Source organism: Acinonyx jubatus, chromosome B4, assembly GCF_027475565.1.
Source record: "Acinonyx jubatus isolate Ajub_Pintada_27869175 chromosome B4, VMU_Ajub_asm_v1.0, whole genome shotgun sequence".
Lineage (NCBI taxonomy): Eukaryota > Metazoa > Chordata > Mammalia > Carnivora > Felidae > Acinonyx > Acinonyx jubatus.
The window spans coordinates 59,377,574-59,392,360 of NC_069387.1; the positions used below are offsets into that span (position 1 = coordinate 59,377,574).

The 14,787-nt window shown below is 39.7% G+C and overlaps 1 long non-coding RNA gene across 1 annotated transcript in view; it reads right to left on the reverse strand.

The window, feature by feature from the left end:
* Window positions 1-4,922, reverse strand: part of LOC113593004 (uncharacterized) — a 109,937-nt gene extending 105,015 nt beyond the window's left edge. Inside the window, exon 1 of the long non-coding RNA XR_003413019.2 lies at window positions 3,421-4,922. This is a non-coding gene — a long non-coding RNA (uncharacterized LOC113593004). The remainder of the gene's footprint in view (window positions 1-3,420) is intronic.
* Between the last annotated feature and the right edge of the window lie 9,865 nt (window positions 4,923-14,787).

Consider the following 14,787-nt stretch of genomic DNA (forward strand, 5'->3'; position numbering starts at 1 on the left):
AAATTATGGAAAGAGCCCAAATGTTCATCAACTGGTGAATGGATAAAGAAGATGTGGTATATAGATACAATGGAATTTTACTCAGCGATCAAAAAGAACGAAATCTTGCCACTTGCAATAACGTGGATGGAACTAGAGTGTATTATGCTAGGTGAAATAAGTCAGCCAGAGAAAGACAAATATCATATGATTTCACTCATGTGAAATTTAAGAAACAAGCCAGATGAACATAGGGGATGGCAAGCAATAATATGATAGAAACAGAGAGGCAGGCAAACCAGAAAAGATTTTTCAATAGAGAGAACACACTGAGGGTTGATGGAGGGGTGTTAGGTGGGGAGATGGGCTAAATGGGTGGTAGACATTAAGGAGGGCGCTCATTGGGATGAGCACTGGGTGTTACATGTGAGTGATGAATCACTAAATTCTATTCCTGAAATCATTATTATGCTATATGTTAACTAACTTGGATTTGAATTTTTTTAAAAAGTGAAACCCATAATAACAGAGTAGAATGGTCATTACTAGGGGCTGAGCGGTGGGGGTAAAAGGGAGATGTTCTTCAAAAGGTATAAACTGTCCGTTAAGAGTAAGTTCTGGAGAACCAATGTACAATTTGGTAATTATAGTTCATAATGTACTGTATGCTTGAAATTTGCTGAGATAGTAGATCTCAAGTTCTCATCACACACACACACACACACACACACAACGGTAACAATGCAGATGATTGATCTTTTATTTAGCCTGGTTATGATAATCACTTCAAAATGTATACATATATCAAAACACTATACACCTTAAATATACGAAATTTTGTCAATCAACTAAACTAGAAATAAAATAAATGTGAACATACTAAAAACAAAACCAAACCAAACACTGAATCAGTTGAGCAATGATAACATGCGTAATTTACATTTTATTTTAACCTAAAAAGTATGCCTCCACTTCTTAGTGCTTGGAGTTAGGACCACAGCATTTTTGAGGGGGTCCATTAATTGGAGTTCTGCAGAAATCACACCAACAATTTATCATTTGTGTTGTCCAATGTGAATTTATGCAGGTGAAGCGATAGGAGTGCAAAATCCTACTAGGCTTTTTTAATCCACATGTTTACAGTTTTGTTACCCACACCTACTTTAACAATAAAAAGTGCAAGGTGCCTGGGTGGCTCAGTCAGTTGCACGTCCAACTCTTGGTTTCAGCTCAGGTCATGATTTCATGGCTTAATGAGTTTGAGTCTTGCATCGGGCTCTGTGCTAATGGGCTCGGAGACTGCTTGGGATGCTCTCTCTGCCTGTCCCCTTCTGTTGTCTCAGTCTCTCTCTAAACTAAATAAACTTTTTAAAAAAGTGCAATTCACCATTTTAAGATTTTTTTCCAAAGCTTAGTTTTCATAAAAACACTTTATTTTAAACTCTTATTCCATCATTTTACATTACTCAATACAATGAGTACAACCAGAATGAACAGGTCACAAAAGGGGGAAAAAAGTGTTCCATAGGCAAGAGAATCTACGCGGGGCTCTTGCCACAACACCATTTCCTTCCATCAAGCCTACCAGCTCTCCTGCATGCACAGCCATCCCTTCCACCCTCCTTCCTGTCAGAACGGAAGGGGACTCCTGTCCTTGAACATAGTCCTTCTCCTGGGTCCTACAGCTGTTCTCCCAACACCTCAGGTACTTCTGCCTATATCCTATTTTCAACATCTCCTTCTCTTCTACCTATTTTCTGGGATCTCATCCACTCCTAGAGCTTCCCTACCACTTAATTGCGAATGATTCTGAAACCCGTGATTCCATCCTGATCTTTCTTTTTTTTTTTAACGTTTATTTATTTTTGAGAGAGAGAGAGAGAGAAAGAGAGAGAGAGCAAGCTGGGGAGGGACAGAGAGAGAGAGAGAGAGAGAGAGAGAGAGAGAGAGAGAGAGAGAATCCGTAGCAGGCTCCAGGCTCTGAGCTATCAGTACAGGGCTGGATGCGGAACTAGAACTCACAAACTGCAAGATCATGACCTGAGACGAAGTCCGCAGCTTAACTGACTGAGCCACCCAGGCGTCCCAATCCAGATCTTTCTCCTTATATCCAGAACTTGGGGCGCCTGGGTGGCGCAGTCGGTTAAGCGTCCGACTTCAGCCAGGTCATGATTTCGCGGTCCGTGAGTTCGAGCCCCGCGTCAGGCTCTGGGCTGATGGCTCAGAGCCTGGAGCCTGTTTCCGATTCTGTGTCTCCCTCTCTCTCTGCCCCTCCCCCGTTCATGCTCTGTCTCTCTCTGTCCCCCCCCCCCCCAAAAAATAAATAAATAAACGTTGAAAAAAAAAAACAAACTTATACCCAGAACTTTATGTTCAACAGCCTAATAATCAAAATATACCTATATATTCCAGAGAGACCTTAGTCTCTACATTTCCAAAATGTGATTCATCATTTTGCCCTTCCTCCCCAACCAGCTCTCCCTCCAGTGTCCCTACTTTCCTGCAGAGTATCAAGATTTACCCAGTGTCCAAGCCAGACATCACTGATTCATCACTCCCCTTATTCTATACATCCAATCAACCACATCATTCATTTGATAAATATTCCTTGATGTGTATTAATTTGTTAGAGTTTGGAATTTCCTATTTAGTAAATAAAAATACAGGACATCTAATAAAATTTTAATTTCAGACAAACAATGAATAATTTTGTAGAGTAATTATAATCCATACACTATTTTTGACATACTGTTACTAAAAAATTATTTCCTGTTAATATGAAATTCAAATGTAATTGGGCATCCTACATTTTATCTGGCAATGTTATTATAGGTTTTCAATTCCAATTATGCATTGGTTTAGGATACCAAAAATAAAAAAAAAAAATCAAAAGCCATAATTGCAAAACTGATAAGTTGTGACACAAGCTATCTAGGCTCAATTTATTATAATTAAAACTAGTTCCTCAGGATCCACATAAGAGTGAAAACATATGGTATCTGTCTTTCTCTGTATGGCTTATTTCACTTAGCATCCTGAGAAACTTAACAGAAACCCATGGGGGAGGGGGAGGAAAAAAAAAAAAAGAGGTTAGAGTGGGAGAGAGCCAAAGCATAAGAGACTCTCAAAAACTGAGAACAAACTGAGGGTTGATGGGGGTGGGAGGGAGGGAGGGGAGGGTAGGTGATGGGCATTGAAGAGGGCACTGGGATGAGCACTGGGTGTTGTATGGAAACCAATTTGACAATACATTTCACATATTAAAAAAAAAAAAAACTAGTTCACACACACAAGTTCCAAGATAAGTATTTTAACAGTAACTCTGCAGGGACCCATGTGTCACAATAAGACTGCCTGCTATTCCAAAAGTGTCTTGCAAAGGCTTCCATAACAAAATACCATAGACCAGGTAGCTTAAACAATAGGAACTTATTTACTCACCATCCTAGAGGTTGGAAAGTCCGAGATGAAGGTGCTGGCATTTTTGGTTTCTGGTGAGAGCTCTCTTCTGACTTATAGAAGTCTGCCTTCTCCCTAAGTTCTCACATGTAGTGAGAAAAGAAATCTTGCAAGCCCTCTGGTGACTCTTCTTATAAGGGCGCTAATTTCATCACAAGGCCCCACCTTCATGACCTCATCTGAACCTAATTACCTCCTAAAGGCCCTCCCTCCAAATACCATCGCAATGAGGCTTAGGGCTCCAACGTATGAATTTAGGGGGACCCAATTCAGCTCACAAGGCAGAGCTTACCTAGTTTATAAATTAGCCTATCCCTGACCCAATGTCACTTACCAATTTTCATCCAGAAACTACCCTATGGCTAACCAGCATGCTCACCTGCCTGCTTTGAGACACTACTTGGATCCCATTAAGATGGTATACTCCTTTGCTCAACAAGGTTAATAAAATCTGATGTGGAGCTAAAACCACACCATCACCTCTCTGCTTCCTAATGGTAGCCTCTATCCCTTTTCCTACTTTTCTCCCTCTAATCTAACTGATCTCAAACATTACCACTCAAAGGTGATCCATCAGAGTCACCTAGGAGGGCTTGTTAAAACCCAAACTGCTGTGCCCATCCTCATAGTTCCTGATTCAGTAAATGTGGGACAGAGCTGGGGAATTTGCATTTCTAACAAGGTCCCAGGTGATACCAAGGACCACACTTTGAAAAGCTCTGCCTTAGAGATCCTCTTTAATTACCTGATGTGGGGACTGAGCATTGGTATTTTTCAAAGCTCTCAGGTGATTCTAACAAGCAACAGGATTGATTGAGAACACTGTTCTAATGCATTTTCCAGACTACAGCCAGTATGCTTTTTGGAAAGCCCAAATCTGAAAAAGGAACTCATCAGCTGAAAACTTTGAATGGCATCTCACTTGCCCTCAGGATTAGACATAGCTCCTCACCAAGTCTCACAGAGCCTGCATAATGTGCTTCCAGCTAGCTTGTTTGCTGTTGCCTCTAGTCCCATGTCGTGCTAGCTCACCATTTCATGCTCTACAATCCAGGTTTACTGGACTGATAACAGTTCCCTAAGTTGATCTTGTTCTTTTTCTCCCTGGGTCTTTGCATGTTCTGGGGAAGTTCTCACCACCACAACTCTGCACCTGGCTAATTAATCTTTACTTTCTCTTTAGGGCTTTGCAATTAAGAAGTGTCATCCATGGACCAGCAGCATCCGCCTCTCCTGGGCACTTGTTAGAAACGCAGAACCACGGGCCTCACTCCAGACCTACTGAATCAGAACCTACATTTTAACAAGATCCCAGAGTGATTCATATTTACCTTAAAATTTGAGAAGCCCTGTTTTTTAAGCTCCTCTAGTCATATTTTCTCTGGACTGATGTTTCTGATCCCCAATGACTCAGGCAGGTGCCTCTCTCTGCGCTTGCACAGTAGCCTTCACTAGTGCCTAACACACTGCACCTGTGTGCACCACCTTCCACTGGCCCTTGAACTCTGAGGGGGCAGGACTGGATGTTTATTTATCTTTGTATTCTCTACACTAGCACAAGACCTGGCACATAACAGATGCTCAAAAATAGTTGCTGATTAAATGCTTTTGTAAACCAGTAGAGAATATATCAGCTTTCGAGTTTAAAGAGATTAGGACTTAAATTCCTGCTTTGCCGCTCACTAGGTATAGAATTTGGACAAGTGACTCACCTCTCAGAACTTGTTAGCCCCTGGTTAAATGAGAGTAACACCGACTGTCCCACAAAGTTTTGTCAGGATTAACAATATAGTGGATGTAAACCCAGAAACAATGCCTGCCACATCAGAATTGCACAAGATGTAGGAGTGCTTTTCTCCCTTAGTTCTCCCAAGTGGCTAGACTTTACTGAGTTTAGTAGAATCCTAAATGTTGGCATGGAAAAACTGGCTGTACTTGAATGTAATGCCATTTTTCTTCCTGTTTTTCCCCCCACTGCAAAAAATCAAAAACAAATCAATAAAAGTGAGAATTGACCTGGAATCAATGTTTTTCTCTGCTTTGTGTCAGGAAGACAAAACTCAAATTTGGGCCACCAGACATGCTGGTCATTAAGGACCTACACAAGGGATCCCAGCCAGGCTATGGGACCCTGGGATTAATTGTTTAGCCCTGTCTCCCCATCTCTATCCCCCAATATCCTAAAGAAAAGTAAATAAAGAAACTTTTTATAATGTGATTAGAGGTGGGGCAGCAAACAAATGACCTTTAGCAGAATAATCTGCTTTCGATATACTAACTAAAATTTGCACTGAGAAAAGTCTCATAGTCTTTTTTAAAATTTATTTTAAGAGAGAGAGAGAGCAAGCAGGGGAGAGACAGAGAGGCTCTGTCTGCAGGCTCTGCACCATCAGCATGGAGCCCTACGTAGGGCTAGAAGCCATGAACCGTGAGATCATGACCTGAGCTGAAACTAAGAGTCAAGCATTTAACCACTGAGCCACCCAGGTGCCCCAAGTGTTATAGTCTTTTTGATGATTCACCCTGAGGCCACTCTCACATCCTCCGTCCTCATTCTCCAACCAACCACATGACTCCAATCCCCTCAGCTTCTGGCTCCCAAGCTTCTTCTAATAGTTGAACTAACAAGGACAGAGGAGTGAAATTATCAACACCAGAATCAAAGGGTTAAAAGAACAGAGGGAGTTTGAAAGAGGAGAAAGGGAAGGCAAGCAGGGGGACCTTTCTGTTGACTGGAGATTTGACAATATGTTGGCCGTAAAGTCACCCCAGATCTTGGCTATTCTACGGGTTTTATTTGGGTCAGAAAACTATTTCTTGACCTGAAGTCACATTCTCCTGAAGTGTTATGCTAGACTGGCTAACCTGAGGATGGTTTTTGTTATAGATCACCCTCCACTTCCACAAGAGCAGAATATAAAAGCTAGAGTGACTACATGTACCACAAATGTCTGAAAGAGGTTTCTTTCAACTACTATATACAAACCAAATATTTTGCTCTGGTCTTTGCATAAACACCATTTGGATACACAAACATTTTTTATGCTTTAGTTATCTTTATGTGTGTGAGGGACAAAGTAATCCATCATCCGCTGCATACTTTTGAAAAATTAATGGGTAGAAACAACTTGACAAGCTTTCTTAACTGGAAAAGCTTCTCTGCAAAAAGTAAATTATTGAAATTAATTGTAAATAATACAGCGTAATGGTTAATTTTAGGTGTCATCTTGGCTAGCTATGGGGTGCCCTTAGCTAAACATTTCTGAGTGTCTCTATGAAGCATTTCTGGACAAAATTAGGATTTGGATTCATGGACTCAATAGATTGCCCTCTCCAATGCATGTGGGCATGAACCAATCCACTGAAGACCTGAAAAGAACAAAAAACGGAGGAAGGAGGAACTTGCCCCTTTTTTCTGCATCACTGAGCTAGACATTTCATCTCATCTTCTACCCATGGACTTGGATTTACACCATTAGTTCCTTCTGGTGCTCAGGTTTTTGCACTCAGACAGGCTTTTCTGGGTCTCCAGCAGATGGGAGATCTAGGATCTTCACATCCGAAGATTTATTATGAGGAATTGGCTCATGTGATTATGGAGGATGAGAAGACCCATGTCTGCAATCTACAAGCTGGAGACCCAAGGAAGCCAGTGGTGTAATTCAGTTTACGTAGGATAAGGTGTATATATATCCTATGGCTTCTGTTGTTCTGAAGAACCCTGACTTATACAACAGGAAACTTCTTGTCAAGACTGGATTAAAAGAGTGACAGAAGGGAATAATGAGGCTCCTCTCCCTGCTCTGCCTTTCTGGAAACTTTTTCTGCATAGAAGAAATTTGATTTAAAATGTATTGTGCCTTGATTGAGTTAAGCATAACTCTAGAGAGGATTTATGCAGACTTTGTTCTCATCTGGTACCTCAAAGGCAGGGGAAGGAGGGGAGTTAAATTCCCTGATATAAATCCATCAAGTAATCCACTAGTAACACAAATCTGTCTCACTCTCCTCTGTGCACATTGTAAACTCCATTTCTCTGGCTAAGTACCTCTATTACCCTATAGTAGAACCACAGGCTCTTAAAAATCAGTCTTTTCCCTAAACTAAAAGAAAGGAATGATGCAGTTGGCTTACATGTCTGACTACCTGGATCTCACATCTCCAGGTAAGCCACTTCTACAGGATTTTTCAGACCAGCACATCTGGCTTCATGCTTTGCTGCCCACTTCTCTCTCTCACCTCTGTCTTTCCCTTTATCTGCCAGTTTTGGCTCCTAGCCCCTATAGACCAACTAAAACAGTCTCTTGAGGCAATCTTATCAAAGGCAGTGAGGAATGATTTCTGTGGACCTCGTGCAGGAACATAGTGTTCATCCAAGGTTCAGTTCTGTTCCTTTTAGCAGAGAAGTCTGTGGAGGTCAATTCCCCCTGGCAGCCTCAGCAGGTGCTGTCCCGAGGGTCACTTAGGCTCATGAACCTCTCTCTAGTCCTGATTCAGGCCTTATCACTTCCTCGAGTATGAGAAGTACTCTATATCTTCAGTGTGGGCTGACCCACTCCGCCCGACATCCCTGCTCCTGCAGACTGGGCTGGCTTGTCTGACTAGCACCACTGGACCTGACTTCTGTTTCCTCCGAAGCCCAGTTTTCACTGAAGTGCTTGTATACTCATCATAAATGGATGTTGTCAATTAGCTGATACTTCTTACCTAAATAAGTTTGTTAGAATCTAACACTACACAGTCTAGCACTGGTACTTCAACAGAAATTGCCTGATGGATGTGTGTGTCAATTCACCTTAATCTATACTCCCCACATCACCCCCAACCCCTTGGGAATCCATATTTATCCATGCTTATAAATTAGCATACTCAGGCTCTTATCCAGAGCCGTCACAGAGAGAACAGCACCGAATCTTTATCTAAGACTGGAACAGAGAATTCCTTAGTTCCTGAGGAGATATCAGAAATAATGTTTATTGGTGAAGGATGATTTCTGTAGTTGTTTAAAAATGGCATTTCAGGCAAATTAGACTGCTTTATAAAATAAAATAATGAAAATTATAAGCAAATATTAAGGTTAAATGGGCTAAATCTTTCTAGGTAGAGGTTTCTTGGTGTTTTTGTTATGCTGGCTTTAGAGAGTGAGTACCCCAGTGGTGTATCAGTGAAGGAGGTTATCTTCACAGGGAAAGAAGTGCTGTCCTGAATGATTCCTCGGGGGAATTAAAAGAGAAATTTTAGAACTGTTGTGAGACACTGGTATTTTCCAAGGAATTCTAGATTTTTATAAGCCTTATGAATTGCCAAATTGAGGCTCTCAATAATCTCTTCTCATGTGAGTAATTGGAAGATACAAATACATGTCATTTATTACTAGAGATAGCTATTTACCATCTGCTCTTTCTTCTTCTTCCAGTATTTAAGATCACATTTGATTCCCATTATTTGTGGTAGTTATGTTCTATAAAGTCTTTGAGAACACTGCAAATTAGCAATTACTGAACGGTTTTCCTAGGGGAATAATAGGGTTAGGTTCCTGTGAGCCTCGGGTCACAACATTTTCATCAACCACTCAATACATAACTTTGTTTTATGTGTTATGTGTTTTGTGTTATGTGTTTCTATTTAAAGATACCATATTTAATGTATTTTGTTCATTCATTAATATTGAACCACCAGCCAAAGGCACTATAACTCATGCTTGAATGAAACTTCCATGTTTTTTCTCTGTAAAGCACATCACAGCCTCCTTTGTGCAAAGGAATACCAGACCACACTTTAGCACTACACTTGAAGGCCATTTTAAACCATGAGATCACCAATAAAAAGCACAAAAATGCAAAAAATGACAAAATAAAGTCCACTCGAGTCCACAAAAAGAACACTCATTTAGAGCATGAGACTTAAAACAAGAAGGCAGGGTACCACCCTGTCCATCCTCAGCTTTGAATATGTCAGGTGACTCAAAGTTTTCACTGTTCTGTGAAAATCCACTAATGACCACAAAAACACCAAGCGTATTGATTTGGGGGTTTACAAACAAATTTTAGTAAGTCAATTCACAAATATAGAAATTGTCAATAATGAAGACAGACTATATATTCTTGGTCCCCGGCCACCTCTCCCCTAAGTATCTTCGTTCTTGGTCTTCTCTTCTGAAACACTACTGGGCCTGCTTTCCTGAAGCAAAGTCCTTAACTGGAGCTTTTTCCTCTCTACAGAGAGTCACCTGGTAACTGTCACTCTCTGCAGGGAACACTTGTCAGCTAGCACGAGTTAGATGCAATAAATGCAGTCACATTTAGGCAGTCATAGCTAATATAATACCTGTTCCAGAGATGACAATCATTTTGTAAAATCTATTTGTTCCTTGATCATATAGAATGAAACTTTAATAGAAGGGTTGCAGAGTGCTGAGTAGATATTAGAGGAAATGAAGATAAGGAAGGCACATTTCTGATACCATATCATATAAGGAATCACGTACTCTAGGAACTGAAGTTTCTTTCCTAGGCCCATGGTTATAAAACATGTCCGATAAAGTCTATGAGTCTGGATTTCTGCCTGGTGTCAGCAATCTCAGAACATGAGAGTCTACGGCCCATTCTTTCTGGAATCTCCACGAATATTTTAAGCTTCCATCCCAATGTTAAAGGATATTGGCCCCAAGTTTTCAACCAGACTGGAGCTGAGCACATCTATGACACAATAGGAGATCCCTGGCCTGAGGGTATCTCTTCCAGGAGCTGGCTGGACAGGAAAGTGTTCCATGACAGGCTTTCAGATGTGGTCAAGATTCTTCAGCATGGTTTGGGTCTTCCATTTATTGTTTGAAGGTTTATCATTGCAAAAAGTCACTTCTAACAGAGCCTGCTGAGATAAAAGCTGCCACCCCATCCCATGCTGGGAAATATAAGTGTTATTTCAGTGGCTATGTACACAGCTCTGTAAATCTATATCTTGGACTAAAGCCCAGCTAGAGAATGAAACATCCCCTTGCATGTATTCCCTGAAAAACAGTCACGTATACTCAAACATAAAAGAATGGCAAGGGTGCCCCTGGCAGCTCCCCACCTTGCAGAATTTCAAAACTGCCTGTGGCCTCACCAGAATAAACTATCTGAACAAAAGGAGGTAGAAAGAATGAGAGGAGAGTGGATGCTGACTGATTTCTTGGCCTCTCCTTCCTTCCGCCCCCAGCCTCCTTCCCTACAGATGTTTTCGCTGAACTTCTGTCAAGCCTTCTTGGCTTACTCTTTGGCTCTTTCCCCAGGGAACTGTATCCAAGCAAGCATGGCAAGTGTTGCATGAATCAAGAAGAAAGATTGCCTTTTCCTAGCTAAGTCATTTTAGTTTTAGTTTACTTTTTAAACAACACTGTTTTTTTCCTAATTACGGAAGCTGTCAGGCCCATTGTGAAAAAGTATTGAAAACTGCAGATAAGCAACAAAACAAATAACAAAAATCAAGTATGATCCCACCATCCAAATTTAATCATCATTGACACTTTTATTGTTTTCTTTTAGCCTTTCTATATGAATCAGTATGAATAAATATGTTTCCAAAGGGATTATATTGGGTATAATGCTTTATAAACTACCTTTCCCCTCACTTGGCAATACATTCTAAATATTTTTTTAATGTTCATTTTTGAGAGTGAGAGAGAGAACACAAGTGGGGAAGGGGCAGACAGAGAGAGACACAGAATCCAAAGCAGGCTCCAGGCTCTGAGCTGTCAGCACAGAGCCCGACATGGGACTTGAACTCACAAACTATGAGATCATGACCTGAGCTGAAGTCAGACACTCAACTGACTGAGCCACCCAAGTGCCTCAATACATTCTAAATATTTTGTCATGATATCACATATCTTCAGACCATCATATTTTTAAATAAACTTTGTATTTTAGAGCAGTTTCTAGGTTCAGAGCAAACTTGAGTGGAAGGGGCAGAGATTTATCAAATGCCCCTTGCCCCACATATGCATAGACTCCCTCATTATCAATATCTTCCAGACCACCAAGCTGCATGGCCTTCTAGTATTCTCATTCTCTTAATCAAGTCCTACTGTTGAATGTTCACATTATTTCAAGGGATTATATTCAAAACACATAGAAAACATGTAAAAGCCAGCAGGTATGGATCAACCAATCAGAATGACCAGCCCATCAGACCACAGCTGGGTTCTGGAGACCCCAGACTGTACCACGCGTGAACTTAAGTTTAGTGTTTAAATGGAAGGATGTTCTAGAGCAGGACTTAGAAGGCAGGCAGTTCTTGCAGGGAGGGCTTCAAGTAGCATCTATTTAACCAGTCCCAGCAAAAGATTTTCAATATTTTAAGAGTCTATATTGTTTTATAGATGCTAATTTTCTCAATATCAGAATATTAATTAAAATTACAAATAGAACAGCTGTGAACATCTTTGCACAGATATATCTTTGCACAGATCTCTGATTACTCCTAGATGGAACATGTACTGAGTCAAAACATTCTTAGGCCCTTTAGGATATTCCTAAATTGTTTTTCAAAAGTTAACACAATTTACACTTTTACCAAGCTTAATACGTTTTTTAAAAAGAAAAAAATCTAACTTAACCATTAAACCTTGTGGGGTTGGTGTTTTGTTTTGTTTTGTTTTGCCTCTTTGTTCCTTTCAACCCAGTATATCCACTCTTAGATATGCATCCAAGAAAAATAGTCTTGTATGTGCAAAAAGAGGCATATACAGGGACATTTATTGTAGTGTGTTGTTCACAGTACGAACAACAACCCAACTTTGTTCTTTCCCAAGATTGCTTTGGGTACTTGAGGCCTTTTGTGGTTTCATACAAATTTTAGTCTTACTTGTTCTAGTTGTTATTTTAATAGAGATTGCATTAGATGTGTAGATTGCTTTGGATAATATGGACATCCTAACCGTATTTGTTCTCCCAATTCATGATCATGGAATATTTTTCCATTTGTTTCTGCCACCTTCAGTTTCATTCATCAATGTTTTATAATTTTCAGAATACAGGTCTTTTACCTCCGAGGTCAAATTTATTCCTAAGTATTTTATTATTTTTGGTGCAATTGCAAATGGGGCTATTTCCTTAATTTCTCCTCCTGCTACTTCATTATTACTGTAAAGAAATACAATAGATTTCTGTACATTAATTTTGTATCCTGTGACTTTACTGAACTTATTTTTCGGTTCTAGTAGTTTTTTGGTGGAGTCTTTAGAGTTTTCTATGTATAGTATCACGTCATCTACAAATAGTAAAAGTTTTACTTCTTCTTTACTGATTTGGGTGCCTTTTATGCCTTCTTCTTGTCTGATTGCTGTGGCTAGAATTCCAGTACTATGTTGAATAAAAGTGGTGAGAGTGGACATTTCTTATTGTTCCTGATCTTAGGGGAAAAGCTCTCAGTTTTTCATCATTGAGTATGATGTTAGCTGTGGAGTTTTCATAGAAGGCCTTTATTATGTTGAGGTATGGTCCCTCTAACCTACTTTGTTAGAGTTTTTATCACGAATGGATGTTGTACTTTGCTGAATGGTTTTTCTGCATCTATTGAAATGATTGTATGGGTTTTTTTTGCTTTTCAGTTTTTTTTTTTAAGTTTATTTATTTATTTTGAGAGAGAGAGAGAGAGCAGGGGAGGGGCAGAGAGAGAATCCCAAGCAAGCTCTGTGCTGTCAGCATGTAGCCCGATGTGGGGCTCAATCTCAGGAATTGTGAGATCATGACCTGAGTCAAAACCAAGAGTTGGAAGCTTAATGACTGAGCCACGCACGTGCCCCATTTTTTTTTTTTTAATCCTTTCTCTTGTTGATATAGCACATTGATTGATTTGCAAATGTTGAACTGCATTTGCATTCTTGGAATGAATTCCACTTGATCATGATGAATGATTTTTAAAAACATATTGTTGGGGCACCTGGGTGGCTCAGTCGGTTAAGTGTCCGAGTTAGGCTCAGGTCATGATCTCACCCTTTGTGAGCTGGAGCCCCGCATCGCATCCAGCTCTGTGCTGACAGCTGGGAGCCTGGAGCCTGCTTCAGGTATCTCCCTCTCTCTCTGCCCCTCCCCCTCTCGTGCTCTGTCTTCTGTCTCTCAAAAATAAACATTGAAAAAAATTTAAAAAAACATATTGCTGAATTCAGTTCTCTAACATTTTGTTGAGAATTTTTGCATCTATGTTCATCAGAGAAATTGACCTATAGTTCTCTCTCTCTCTCTCTTTTTGCAATGTTTTTATCTGTTTTTGTTGTCAGGATAATGCTGGCCTCATAGACTGAATTTGGAAGTTTTCCTGCCTTTTCTATGTTTGGAATAGTTTGAGAAAAATTAGTATTATCTCTTCATTAAATGTTTGGTAGAATTCACCTGTGGAGCCATCTGGTCTTGGACTTTTGTTTCCTGGGAGTTTTCTGATTCCGATTCAATTTCACTGCTAATAATATGTCTGTTCAAATGTTCTATTTCTTCCTGATTCAATTTTGGAAGGTTTTATGTTTCTAGGAATTTATCCATTTCTTCTAGTTTGTCCAATTTGTTGGCATATAATTTTTCTTAATGTTCTCTTGAACAATAGGGAGAATGGATGGTTAAAATACTTTATGGAAATTGATGGTATGAAATATTACACAATGATTAAAAAGAATGAGGAAGATGTACAGGACTGACTTAGAAGGTCCTGAGACATAATGAAAAAGAAAAGCACGTGTGGGACATAATATGCAGTATGACCACAGTAATAGTATATAAAAAGCATTTGAATATGTAACAATGTATAAACGTATATATGTATAATGAAACTATATATGAGTATGTCAGTATCTGGGAAGAACACACATGGAAATATTGGGGTTTCTGAGGAACAAAGTAGTATTATAAGGTGGGTAAAAGGTTTTCTCATTTTTTAGTCTGTGTGTTTTTATCATGTTTTAATTCTTATAATGATAAACCTTTCCTATTGTATGATTTTTAACAATATCCTTTAAAATATGAAATAAAGAGATTGAACTTGGTTGTTTTACTTTTGTATTTTGTTTTCTTTTTTTTTCTCCTAGCAGAAGAATCCTTTCCTCCCCAAACCTTTAAGTAAAATTCCAACATATATGATACCTAAAATCAATGCTGGTCTAATTACAAACCAGCCTCAAGGGCCTGAGGTCTGTGCATCATATAAGCCCCCCACATTTGATATCATACCCTGCTGTCACTGTTTTGGAATTCTTATTAATTTTTTTTTTTTTTTTTTTTAATTTTTGGGACAGAGAGAGACAGAGCATGAACGGGGGAGGGGCAGAGAGAGAGGGAGACACAGAATCAGAAACAGGCTCCAGGCTCCGAGCCATCA